The sequence below is a fragment of the Felis catus genome, chromosome C1, assembly GCF_018350175.1.
Source record: "Felis catus isolate Fca126 chromosome C1, F.catus_Fca126_mat1.0, whole genome shotgun sequence".
NCBI classification, from domain to species: Eukaryota; Metazoa; Chordata; class Mammalia; order Carnivora; family Felidae; genus Felis; species Felis catus.
In genome coordinates, this window is record NC_058375.1 from 136,735,571 (window position 1) to 136,749,330 (window position 13,760).

Genomic DNA, 13,760 nt, shown 5'->3' on the forward strand with positions numbered 1-13,760 from the left:
TGAATTGACATTCCTTTATCTGTAACCATGTATGACTTATGATATTCAGAAATTTATTATATTCTTCATTATTGAGTTATTGAAGGTAGGAGAGCTTTTCTTCCTCACCTAAATTTCTAAGAACATTTGCCAACTATGAAAAAGGATGGATTTGAGTTCACTTTGAGGTTGCCAACTGCGTGACCATGGATAAGACAGTTAACCTCTCTGATTTGTCTCTTCAGCTATGAAAAAGAAATAAGGCTATTTAAAGTTTTAGGATTGCTAAAGGGATTACATGAGATAATGATTGTAAACAGCCTAGTGCACACTAGGCAGTCAATAAATTCCTTTATCATTTGTTTGAAGGTAGTGGGTGTAGGAATTAAACCCCAACCACTGCTACAACTAACAGAAACCCAACTGAGCTAACTTAAACAGTACAAGTCTCTCCATAATTTTAGTTGCATTGCAGTATCTCATGGAGAGGGATACAGCTAGGCTTGGGTAAGCTGGTAGCAGGGACTCACAAACCACCTCTTTATACTTTGCTGATCTCCACTCCTTATGCCACTCATTTTGGGGCAGCCTGGCTTTTACTTTTTACTTATTAATTTTTTTTAAGTTGACTTATTTTTTAGTAATCTCTATACCCAACGTGGAGCTCAAACTCATGGCTCTGAGACCCAGAGTCAAGGATCAGATGCTCTTCCAACTGAGCCAGCCAGGGACCCCAGGCTTCTTCTCATTCTCAAGTCTACAGTGAGGTACAAGGCCATTAACAGGCCCATTGTTTGCATGTCTTCCTTTCAAGAGAGCATCCAAACTGAGCTGGGATTTCTTATTCTTGTCTCAAATTCCTAGGAGAGATTCTGATTTCCTGAACTTGGACCAATCAAATGTGGCAAGGTAAAAAATTATATTAACTTGGCACCTTGCACAGTAATGTAAGGTTGAAATGAAGGGAGGAAGAACTCTCAAAAAGATAAGGGGAGAGGATTCCATTGAAGAAGAGATAGCAAAGCAACTGACATTGAGCTCCAGGGATAGTTTTGTCAAAATTATTCTGAATTCTCTCCATGTGAACAAAATGTTGAATGCATGTTAGCATACCTTCCATAAATGTCTGATTAATTATTTCCTCCATGTACCTCTAGAATAGAACTACAAACAGAGGGTCTGAGTGGTTTTCTATTATTACACAGCAGAGGAAAACAATCAACCATGAGACCTGACCTCTTAGTTCCTTAACCTGATCCCAAGAATCTTTAACTCAAATATTTATCAAGGCTCCTTCTTTAAAAGTGACCATGTCAATCTTTGGTATATGGCTGTTATAATGTTGATATGGACACATTATGTATGAAAAATGGTTAGCTCAACATTTGCAGTGTCTGATTTTCACGCATTAATAATCTGACCATTTAATTAAAATATAATGCCAGAGGGTCCCAATCCACAACGCAGAATGACCTAGAGAATGTCCTGTCATTGAGAGGTAGAGAGAGAATAGGAATAAATAGCTCAGGGACAGGTTGGCTACTTTTATGTCTGTGTGTGACTTAATATAACCAAAATCTAAGTGTATCCAAACCCAGGGCTCCCACCTGGTAGGATTTTTAGCTTTGCATATGCTGTTTATTTTTTATGTGTTCCTTTGGGATCCATGGGCGGTGAGTGTGCGGCAATGGGATGGAAATACGCAAACTTCAGGTGGAAGTAATTGGCACGTCTTCACCTTCTGAAAAGACGCCATCATCTCAACGCCCCAGACAGACCTGCTCTCTGAAGGCTGATGTCTAGGCCAGTGAAACCCAGAGAGCGTACCTCACAAGAGGGACATGCTAGCTCAGAAACTTAAAATGAAAAGTTTTCATGTTCAGCTCCCTCCTTACTTTACAAAGACCCTTATCAGAAAAGCATACTAAATTGGAATTAGTGAGTGAGTGATGCAGGTCTCTAAAGCCCAGGGACTGGAAGAGAAGATTTCTTAATTACACCAGCAGGGGCTTGGTTTCTATTCTTAGTGCAGATGGGTAATGTGCTTATGTTTGTGATGTGTCCTGTCTCTGCATCAGCAGGGCCAGGCTTCAATTTACTGTGAGATAGAGGGAGTAAGTGGAGGGTCTCTCAAGTTTGGTCTTTTCCCTAAATGAATTAATGCAGCCTTTTCATAAACAACATACCCATGTAAGTCTTAACTGTGCTATGTCATAGGCCAATCAGATTGAAGTATACTAATAATGTGCAGTTATTAAAAGAAAGGGTACCTTAATAGGAATTTGAAAATCTCTTTATTTCCTATACATTGAATCTCACTACACATCCCTCATTGAAAGTAATTCAGGTTGGAGCCTTCAGACTACCTGGAGGGAGAAGCAAGAGTCACTTGTAGAATATTCATACCACAGAAAAAGTTTCTGGCAGAAGTCCATCTCTGAAAATGGGAAATCTCAGTGTGTCCTCCTTTGCCAACACGAGCACCAACTATGTGATTATTTTTCAGAGAGGAAGGGCTATGTTAAGAGCCAGTTTCTACCAATCTCTCTTTCTGTGCCTAAAAGCTGAGTTATTTGTTCTGAACTACTGTGAATCCTTGTATGAGCCCATGTCCTTGTGATATTGTTTGATTTATAACTTTTGGCTACCTCTAAGGTTCTAAAAAGCACAACAAAGCATAGTTTAGTGAGAAAATACAGATTTCCTTCGAATAGAAATAGTTGGTTTATTTTAAAAATAAAAGTGCCCAAATCTTTTAACTTGTTAAGTTATTCAGTCTAGGGTGCCTGGGTAGCTCAGCTGGTTAAGTGTCCGACTTTGACTCAGGTCATGATCTCACGGTTCATGAGTTCAAACACCACGTCGGGTTCTGTGCTGTCAGCATAGAGCCCTCTTTGGATCCTCTGTCCCCTTCTCTCTCTCTGTCCCTCTCCTGCTGGCTTTCTCTTTCTGTCTCTCTCAAACATAAACACTTAAAACATATTCAGTTTAAAAGTAATGAAATGACCTATAATGAGGCAAAAATAAACAGCTTAGCTTCATGAAGTTGATGAACACTATTCAAAAACTTCATTCCAATCCCAAGCTATTTATTTCCAATCATTAAAATATCTAACTCATGTGGCAATATTCTTCTGTAAAAAAAAAAAAAAGGAAAAAAGGAAAAAAAAACATTCAGACTCTTACCCATTTTCTGATCATCCTACTAAGGTAAGGAAGAAGAAGCCATGAATCCTTACAACAAAACAAAGCAAAATCTCATCTTTTTGGTCATCCTGATGAATTTTGCCAAAGTGGGATTAAGGCAAGAAGGTTGTTTCTTGGCATGAGAATCCTGGAAAGAAAACGAGGCTGAAACTTAGCATCGTTGCATTCATATCTGGTCAAGCTGCCTTATCACAATTCAAACTTTCATGCTGGGAAACTGTTCTTTCTTTGGTACCTTTTCTGCCAGAATTCAACTCTAACAACAAAAGTTTATAAACAATGAAAATTCCAGCTGGTTGACATCAGCGTCACGAAGCTTTCTCTTCACACTGATACAAATATTTACCCTGAGCTCTGGCAAAGCTTTCCTTGCCCATGTCACCCTTAATCATACATTTTTCCTTGATTGAGTTATGCTTTCCAGTACGTGATTTGCTCTGGTTTACTTTTTAACACATCCCAGAGGCTTCATCAAAATCAACTCTGGGCAGGCCATGTCATTTGGTAGCTGCCAAACATGTTATTGAGAAGGAACTTGGCAAATATCAAAACAGCCTTTTCTAACGGCTCTAATAAATGTGTTTGTTCTTTTGACCGCCATTTACTTTTTGGGTCCCTCATATCCATGCACAGATGCGCCAAGAAAGTAAGCAGAGATGCACTTCATTCCCTCTAATCCATTCCCTGGAGACAACGTGCTGATGGCTCTTCCAGGCACCTTATTGCAAAGAAGTTGAAAACCTAAAAGGTTTCATCAATGACTCTTTATTTCCTTCAAGAAGACACAGGGTTATTTTCTAAAGGTTAAAACAACAGATTGATGTACTCTGTAACTGTAGTAAAGTCGGCTTGAACAAATATTTGCCACACCAAAGTGACTTGTGGAGGGATTAGCACAAAATATTGCAAATATTTCTATAAAGCTTCCCTTGCCAAAATAAAATGTTTGGGTTCTCTGCGCTGAATGCTTGCAAAATCCTCGCGGAGTGCATTAACAGGGCAGAATTCAGGGGCACTTTTTCTCAAAACAGGTGATGCTGTTACCTGGAAGACACGTAAATAATTACTTTAATTTCATCAGTTTACACTTACCTTGCATATATGTTTCAGAAAAATCTGGTCGTTATACGAAAACTTTATATGCACCAGGCGTCACCACACTACCTTCTTTGGAAATAACATGAAGTCAGCTGTGCAAGCAAGCACTCCTTTCTTCTGCCTGGACCAGTTTAAAAAAAAGAAATCTCAAAAATGAGATGGAAGTCCCACCTCTGGGGCATTCAGAGTCATTATTTCTGTTATTGTTGTTTTTCTTGCACACCTCAGGGGATATGCGTGCACGCACACAACACACGCACATTCACTTATACACACGATAATCTATACTTTACCTAGCGAGTTTTACCCTTGCCATTTGCCAGCCTTCAGATTTATCTGACCAGCTGGAGATGTGTATTTGCTTGAACATATTGAAAATGCAGTGATTTGTAACAAAATCTACCTACTGTGATCATTAATACATAAACATATTTCAAGACCATGGTAAATAATTATTATAAGCTAAGGTGTGACCCACATATTTGAGAACTTGGAATTTAATAAGATATTCTCCTCAGTTCTTTAGTAAAAGTAGTAGCAATTTCTTGCTCATGGAAGCCCATTATTAATTCTTTTGTACCACAAGGAGTCCATTCTGTGTAGAGAAAATGAAAAGAAAAAGCTCTGTATAGGCCCGAAGGAGTTAGAGCAATTTCCCAAATTCCTAACCTGACCTGTTCACAAAAATACAGGAAAGGAAACAGCATGTGCCAGTCCCTTTGTTAAAGACTAATTTCTATCAGAGTGAAAGGTAGAAATTATCCCCACTCTACAGGCAAAGGTCAGAAGATTCAGGAAGTTCCACTAACTTGCTCAAGGTAATTTAACTAGCAAATGCAGATGAGAGATTCAAACCTAGTTGCGTTTGACAAAGAGGCCCTATTTTTTTGTTTATGTCAGTTTGTGTGCCCCACCACATCGACCCAGAGGGCATTCAGCCCCGTGTGCACGGTGCTGTGACTGGCCAAAGCCACTGGGGAGGTTTAACTCAAACCCATAACCCCAGTTAGGGATAAGCCTCACATATCTATCGGAATCCATTATGATGTTCAATTTGTGAGGATTTACTTGGAAATAAATTTCAAAATGGGGAACGTTTTGCTTTCCGTCTGTGCTCTCTGCAACTCCAGAATTCTGAAGAGAGCTATGTCAGGAGCTCCTGTTACAGATAATACGATGGCTGAAGAGGTGATTCTGGACCCCTAACACAGGCCCTCCCCTAAATTGCTCTGATCTTTTTTTGATATATTAGGCATTTGCCTACGGTTTTGTTTAAGTAAAGGTTTAGACTACTAAAAAATAATATTTTAAACCCGAGAATTCTTATGACTCAGATCTTTGGGCATGTAATTCTTTCTGATGTAGACCATGACTTTCAGAAAGCTGTAATTTTTGCATTGTCATCTAAAGACTCATACAGCCTAGTTAGCAGTAAGACTAGTGCTCCATATAAACCTGGTTTATGTTCAACTTTCCAAATTGTAAGGGAGTATAACTTAGCAATTATATATATTTATGCTCCAGTTAGCAAAATAGATGTATCCTGAAAATAATTTGTATAAATTTGCTTTCATCTAGACCAGTGAGATTACCTGTCTAAAGGACCCTATTAATAATTGGAAGGATAGTTTTCTATACATTTGGATTTGTACAGATTATATGCAGATGTAGCCAGCAAGACAGCAGTTCTGCCTTTGACTTTAACCTAACAAAGTCTATTGTGAAGAGGGAAATACTGTTTTTGTGATATCAGTTCTTTTCAGAATTGTTCAGGGCAATGTTTACATCATGAGGCTATATCTGGTTAGACCTATTGAACCAGAACTTCCAGGAGCGGGGAGCAGACATCTGTACTGTAAAATCATGCCCAGGAGGTCTTGAGTAATCAATCAGATTTGAAATCACTGTTTTGGCCTATTATATTTTCAGACTTGAAAAGCTGGCCCCCTCCCAAGGAGTCTATTTCATCTTTGTATAGAGTTTTCTAATTCTTTTACGCACCCCTTACGCCAACCTGAGTCAAATGCTTTCTTTGCAGGCACAAGAAAAGGGAGACTGTGAAGAGGAAAGCAGAATGGCCACACTGTTGCCATTTCCATAACCTTCTATATTAATGTTATGTCAGCCATTGACTCTTTCCTCACTCATCGCTGCATTAAAATGTCTCGCTCACCTTAATGTCCCCAGCCCTTTACCTGGCACATCTTAGGTGCTCAGCATTTGTGTTGCTTACAAAAAAATAATTAATGAGGGCATGATCCAAGTTCAGCTGTAAGAAACTCTCACCGGCCACCCAGTTTTTGTCTTCTTTTCCTTTAACCCAGTTGCTTCTTAATTTTTAAAGATAAATTTATCTTGTTTCTCTTTAGGTTCCTCGGTAACATTTTGCTTTCTTCTCCCAACTCCACTTCTGGTATCTCTCCATAGCCCCCATTTCTTAATGATTCCCTTCTTGATCTTCTCTCACAGGCACAGCCAATCGATCCTTCATCCTGTCCTCAACTTCCCAGAAGACTATGAGTCCTTAGAGTATAGGAGCTCCCTGATGCTGCTCCCAGACCGTGACCCATGCTGGCAAAGCTTCTGCTCCCATGTGGCTGCATGTTTCATGAGGAGAGCTACTAAAATGCAGGCAAGCACAAAGTCTTAATTGCTTGCTAGTGGGCACTCAGCCAACATGCTGTTAGCAGAATGAAACCCAATCTTAAAGAAAAAGTGCTGAACCCCTGCTCTGGATCACCCAGCCCCATATGGAATGCACGTGTTTTTGGAGGAGATTTAGGCATGAAGATCTTTTTTTCCACTCTTTTGCATGGGGCTGTCAATCTATGGGTTGCTAAAACATTTTATTCTTAATGTAATAACCCTGTCTGCAGACAACTTTAAGAAGCAACTCTGTACTTCCTCTCCCAACTTATGACATGGGAAATTAATATATTCTCAAATTTGTGTTCCTTTCTGCAAACATTAGTTTCAGTGTTCCTTGCAACAAAGTTGTTACTTTTAAGAATGTCTACATTGACATTTTGAGATTGTCACTGCCTGGTTCTGATGATTTGACAAATATTTAGTCTTTGCTAATTAATCTCTCTAAAACTCAGTTTACTTATCTTTATAATGAAAAAATATATATTAATACCTTCCTGTTATGGTGCTTGTGACGATTCCTTGAGATTAAAACTCTTGCCAGTGCCTGGGACAAAGAAAATGTCCAGTAAATGTTGGCTGTTAATATTGTTAGTAAAAATAATAGTCTAGTTGGGGTGCCTGGGTGGCTCAGTTGGTTAGACGACCAACTTCAGCTCAGGTCATGATCTCACAGTTCGTGAGTTCAAGCCCCGCATTGGGCTCTGTGCTGACAGCTCAGAGTCTGGAGACTGCTTTGGATTCTGTGTCTCCCCCCCTCTCCACCTCTCCCCTGCTCACACTCTGTGTCTGTCTCTCAATAATAAATAAACATCAATTTTTTTAAATAATAGTCTAATAGTTTTCTCATTGTAAAAGCAGCTCAATATATAACATAAAATATTAACACATGCATTTTGGTGTTTGAGGGCTTCAGCCTTTTTTTGTTTTGTTTTGTTTTGTTTTGTTTTGTTTTGTTTTATTGTTCATGTCCAGGATTACATTTTGATATATTCTTACTGTGTCCTTTTTTCTAAAGAGATTAAAAACCTTTCTTCCCATTACAAGTAACAAAAAACAGGCAAGGAAGATAAAGAGAAATAATGGTCCCTAGACTTCCCCTTTAAATTTTAATATCACAATGTTAGGCTCCGAACCTTTCATTCTGTATTCCTCTCTAAATCCTAGAATACTGCAAATTTCCCATCACTGTTAAATGATTAAGATGAGGTCAGTATGAACTTTATTAAGTCTTATAGTACTTCAGAAAATGGGACATTCAAATTAATGGCTAAAACTTAGACAGTAAAGGTAAATTTGCCTTTCCATTTGAACAACATTTCCTTCCCCGATGCTTATAATAATCCTTTGTCACACATGGGTCTGGAAAGGATTGTTCTGAATGACCCAGAGCTGTACCACCAGTATCAAGGTCCTCATTCACATCTTTCTTAGGTGTTTTAGAACGCCTTAATGAGAATAGGATACCTGGTAGACCACTTTTATATTCCAGATAATGCTGCTAAGGTAGCATTAAGATTATACTCTTCCTAGGATGTGTTTTCCATGTGCTATAATACTAAATTACAACTCCAGAGAAGGAATGCCAGTGGTTTCTGTTGTCAGTTTCTATAATATTAATCTATTTGTTGACATATCAGTTTCTAGCACAGAAAGACTTCATCCCAGAACTCTCATTAATATCAGCAATTTATACATATAAGTACTACATCCAACATTAAAAATTACCTTTGTCATTTCCTTGGTAAACATTAAGAGCCAGATTTGATGAGAAAGACATCATCCATATGGTAATTTGATATCTTTGAAAATCAGGGTAGGCCATTTAAATTGCTAAGTTCAATAAAATGCCATTAAAGATATTTTATTCCCTTTCTCCCCAACCAATTCTGAACCCAGGAAAGGGTTACCCAGAAAGCTTGAATAGTGTCTTGTTTAACTTTAAATCAGATATGGCTCCATTTATTTCTTCAAAAAATGGTAAGAATTAATTAATATTAATCTATAATCACATTGATGGAAAAATTAATGGAAATTTTAATAAAAATATAACCTTAACAGGATTTGAAGTTGTCCTTTAGAATACAAAGCCAACACTTTATCCACCAAGCAACTGGTCCTCTGCTACCAGCTGATGAAATTATAAAAATCAACTGCAGGATGATTCTTCTTTTGTTCTCTATGCAAAAAGAAACATTTTTGCAAACTACAAAAAAAAAGACATTAAAAATTAAAATCAGCATAGAAATTGACCAAGCCTATTCAATGTAGAATGTATATTTGTTTGAGGAATTAAGGTGATTGTTCATCCAAACAAATCTTATTCTCTCTCCTAACCCATCAGGGCTTTGGTTTATATTTTTTACACTTTAGTTTCCAAGAAGACTGGATAATCCTAAATAAACAGGTCAAATTATGTTGGATAACTGAAGTCCAGAGAACTATAAAATGACAGCTTAGTCTTCGGCACATTAAATAATTTTGAATAAGGAGAAATGACATATATTCCGAAAATTGGTTCAATATTAAAATTATAATGTTAAACAAGTATTTCCTGAATATAGTCATACTAATTTTCTCTGTTTACTAAATGCTGTATAGTACTGAGCCAGCTAACCCATACATAGTGGTCACTTACTAGGAACCTACAGATGAGTGAAAGTTTTACTTTTTTCACTATTTGTTGAATATTTGTAACATTAGATACCGTATTATTAAAAATAATACAATGGTTTCTAAAATATAGACTATTATTTTTGCCATTGTATTTATTTAGTTCTTACCAATATTCCGGTGCCAATACTGAAAGTTAAAAGCTACCTTTTCTGGATTATATCATTCAGAGATCCATAGCAGAAGGCCCTTCTTCATAGCCACAGAATTACAGAAAAATAGCTTTATAGCAATAACTTTAAAGCAAACGAAATATCCTGAAAGCCTTTTTAAATTATCAAAGAAAGAACTAAGATGAGAAAAACATAATAATGAGTACACTTTGATTATATTCTAGCAATTTGAAAATTGATAATTTATGTATATATGGTTACTCTCTGAAAAGCCTCATTTTCGATTAACTAAGACAATGAATCCCTGACTACACCTAATGACAGAATTGACAGTTCTAGCATGATAATTAGACCCGCTGGTGGACAGCCAAAGTGAAGCAGAAGCAAAGATTCTGACTTCTTTTCTGTTTATTTTTACAATTCAAGTCATGTTTACAATCAGTGATGTGGTAAATAATCTTGTCTTATTCTTCCTTCCAACTACCTGATTTCTTGGAAACAGTGTCTTTATTCCAAAAGCATAAGGAGATGAGAAATGAAACTGAAAATCCCACTGATTTTAAAAGGGAGCAGCTTTTGTCATGAAGGATTCCTCAGTTTAAATATTTTCCCTAACATTAGGCAGGGATTCACCTAGAGCTGGAGGCCTCCAGGAAGTCTGTGACCCAATGGAGACTTCTAGGAGCCAATTCCCCTCCTCAATAAACACTCTTAAATATACCCCCTTATAGGGGCACCTGGGTGGCTCAGTCGGTTAAGTGTCCGACTTCAGCTCAGATCATGATCTCGTGGCTCATGAGTTTGAGCACCGAGTCAGGCTCTGTGCTCACAGCCCAGAGAGTGTGGAGCCTGCTTCAGATTCTTTGTCTCCTTCTCTCTCTGCCCCTCTCCTGCTCACGTGCTCTCTCCCTCCCTCTCTCTCTCTCTCTCTCTCTCTCAAAAAAAAAAAAAAAAACAAACATTAAAAATTTTTTTTAATGTCCCCCTGTATTATTTGACTCAATATTTCTCATTTTATTTTCTTGCTGTCAATATAAAATGTGTGAAATAATACTGCAGATACAAAATTCCTACTTACTCTAGCCATTACTGAAGGTAAAACGGAACAAACGAATAAACATAAATAAAGTATACTCTGAGAAAAAAATGTACATCTTCTATCTGGAGACTGATTAAACTCTGATATTGACAAAGCCAAGCCACATAATTTAATCAGTTCAAAGAGTGTGTGTGTGTTCAAGAGTTCATTCCCTGCGAAGAGACATTGTTGGTTGTCACAACTCTCTGGGGTTTGTGTACTGGCTTCTAGTCAATAGAGGTCAACAATACCGTTAAACATCCTGCAGTACACAGGAGAGCCCCACACAAGAATGATCCAACAAAAAAGATCAATACCACTGAGGCTAGAAACCCTGCCTCAGACCCAGTGAAATTTGGCTAAATCCCACTTAATGTAAGTCATCTTCAATTTTCCATCCCATTTATTTTTCTCCTAGATTCAAATGAATCAAAGAATATATGGTACAATATACTTCTCTGAAATGAAAGAACTTATGCACTGCTTATTTTGAATGTAAGATTGCTGTGCCTAAGAGTACACAAAAATAACAGGAAGAGTTGTTCAGTGTTTGCTACTGTCAGCACTCGACCACAGATACCCCATCTGGTGCAGTCTGATATGGATAATAACGGTGGAGTGTTCTTGCTGTCTTGACTGTAGTCATTACTGTGATGTTATTTTAGGACTAAGTAGTGTTTGCCCATTGGACCATAAAAGTGTGTCATGTAAATACAGGTTTTAGAACACACAATAGTCTGTCCATGTGTAGAAATATGCGCAGAAAAACACCTCATAAAATGCTTTTTAATAGTATTTGTTGGGCATGTGAAGTAATTCCTTTTCAAAGTGAAATCGCTTGGAAAAAAGGGGGCTCCTCTTTTCAAAGACCCCGTAAGTAATTATGCTGCATTATACATCATTCATATGTCAATGCAAATTTTGTTTTTAAATGGAAGGAGTTTTGAATGACACAGTACCAAGCAAATGTCCAACATTAACCAAACCTTTTATTTATTTATTTATTCTCACCTGACTTGCTCTTTGAAATTGAATTGGGGGTAGGGGGTTAGTATTTATGTCGCCAGCAACCTCATATTTGACACACCATCCTAGAATTAAATTCTGAACACCAAAATATCTCACAGGAAAGAAATTACAAATGACAACAACCTTCAAAAATATCCTTAACTACAGTTGAGGCACTTTGCTCAGTAGGTATTATACTTATGTTGACAGTAAAAACTAAAATGGGAAATCTAAAGGGCCAAAATAGTATTTAGAAATTCTATACTTTGAATCATACATAGAGTTGTATACTTAGAAGTGTTGTGATTATGTTGCTGGAAATATATACTGTGTTGAGCTTTTTCCTCCATCCCTTAACAATGATGAACATTTTCTTATTGAGATCAATTTATAATAATGACAGTTAGAGAGTAAAATTTATAGTTATATAAAATGAAACTGTCCAGATTGGACGGAGTGACTTGATGATACACAGAACAATCAGAGTTATTAAAATGGTGGGTCGCCTGTAGACCCTCAGATGCTTCTCAAAACAAATCATCTTGACAGGAAGAAAATCTTACAAAATGAAGCTTATGTGCCTTCTGCTATTTACAGACATGTTAAACTCGAGGAACAACTCTAGAGAATTATTGGAATGTGATTCTTCAAAAATAAAATGCCAAATATTTGCGAATGCTGTATTCTACTCAGATTTTATTTAATTCCAATATTTTAAGAAATGTGCGTGGAAGAGATATAGACAGATGATAGACGATAGATAGATAAATAGATAATAGACAGGACGTTTAGCTTTTTTTCCGAATTCCCTCCATCATTTATTTTTTTTTAACGTTTTATTTATTTTTGAGACAGGGAGAGACAGAGCATGAACAGGGGAGGGTCAGAGAGAGGGAGACACAGAATCGGAAACAGGCTCCAGGCTCTGAGCTGTCAGCACAGAGCCGGACGCGGGCCTCGAACTCACGGACCGCAAGATCATGACCTGAGCTGAAGTTTAACCTACTGAGCCACCCAGGCGCCCCTCCCTCCATCATTTAAAAGATAGTTAAACCTATTCTAGTAAGAGTCAGTTTTACATTTGACTTCATTAACAAATATTTAGGTCAAACCAGCAACAGCTTCAAATTCATTCCTCAGTTCTCTTCTGTAAGTTTCTAAATTGAAAAGAAAAAGGGATAAAAATATCATTTTATCTGTGCAGTGACATATTCCTAGTTTTAAGAAACATTGACCAGTTTCATCCATTTGTATAAAATGCCTAAATTTTCAGTTCTTTGACACTGCCACACAAGAAAATATCACTATAAGAATTTGACCTGAGACCTATTCAATAATATGATAGTTTACATGTCTCTGAATGGATCCTCCATTAAAGAAAAATAGCAACCAGTGAGAGCTGAGATGGTGAATTCTAAAGCAAGACTGTTGGGCTCACTTTGGCAGCACACATACCGAAATTGGAAAGATGCAGAGATTAGCATGGCCCCTGCGCAAGGGTGACATGCTAAAGCAAGGCTGTCGCATTGAATTTTCAGGCTGCAGGGTACTGCCTGTGCATCCTTAGACAAGTTAAGTAATGACCTGTGGTTGAGTTTCCTCATCTCTAAATGGTGATAATAAGAGTCACTTCCTCATAGGATTTTACAAGGGTTAAATGCTTTAATATGCATAAAGACTTTAAAACAGTGTCCCACGTATAGTAGCACTGTGTAAGAATTACCTATTTTTGAAAATATCTTTAAGATTCTTTCTTCACTTGAAGAATAACTGTATGAGCCTCGACTAGAGCTATAATTTGTTCCTTGGGTATTCGTTATGGGTACCACAGTAAGTAACCTCAGGCAACCTGACGTTTAGATGCGAACATTTTCCACTAAACTAGTAAAAGCACTAGCCTTCACACAAAGACTAGGATAACTAAATGTAGTGTTAAAATCCTAGTGAAAATGCCCAGT

General features: G+C 37.4%; 1 non-coding gene across 1 annotated transcript; it reads left to right on the forward strand.

Moving 5' to 3' along the window:
* Positions 1 to 13,232: 13,232 nt before the first annotated feature.
* Positions 13,233 to 13,336, forward strand: LOC111562100. The gene has a single exon (XR_002745153.1). It is a non-coding gene; the product is annotated as a U6 spliceosomal RNA (small nuclear RNA).
* The last annotated feature ends 424 nt before the right edge of the window (positions 13,337 to 13,760 follow it).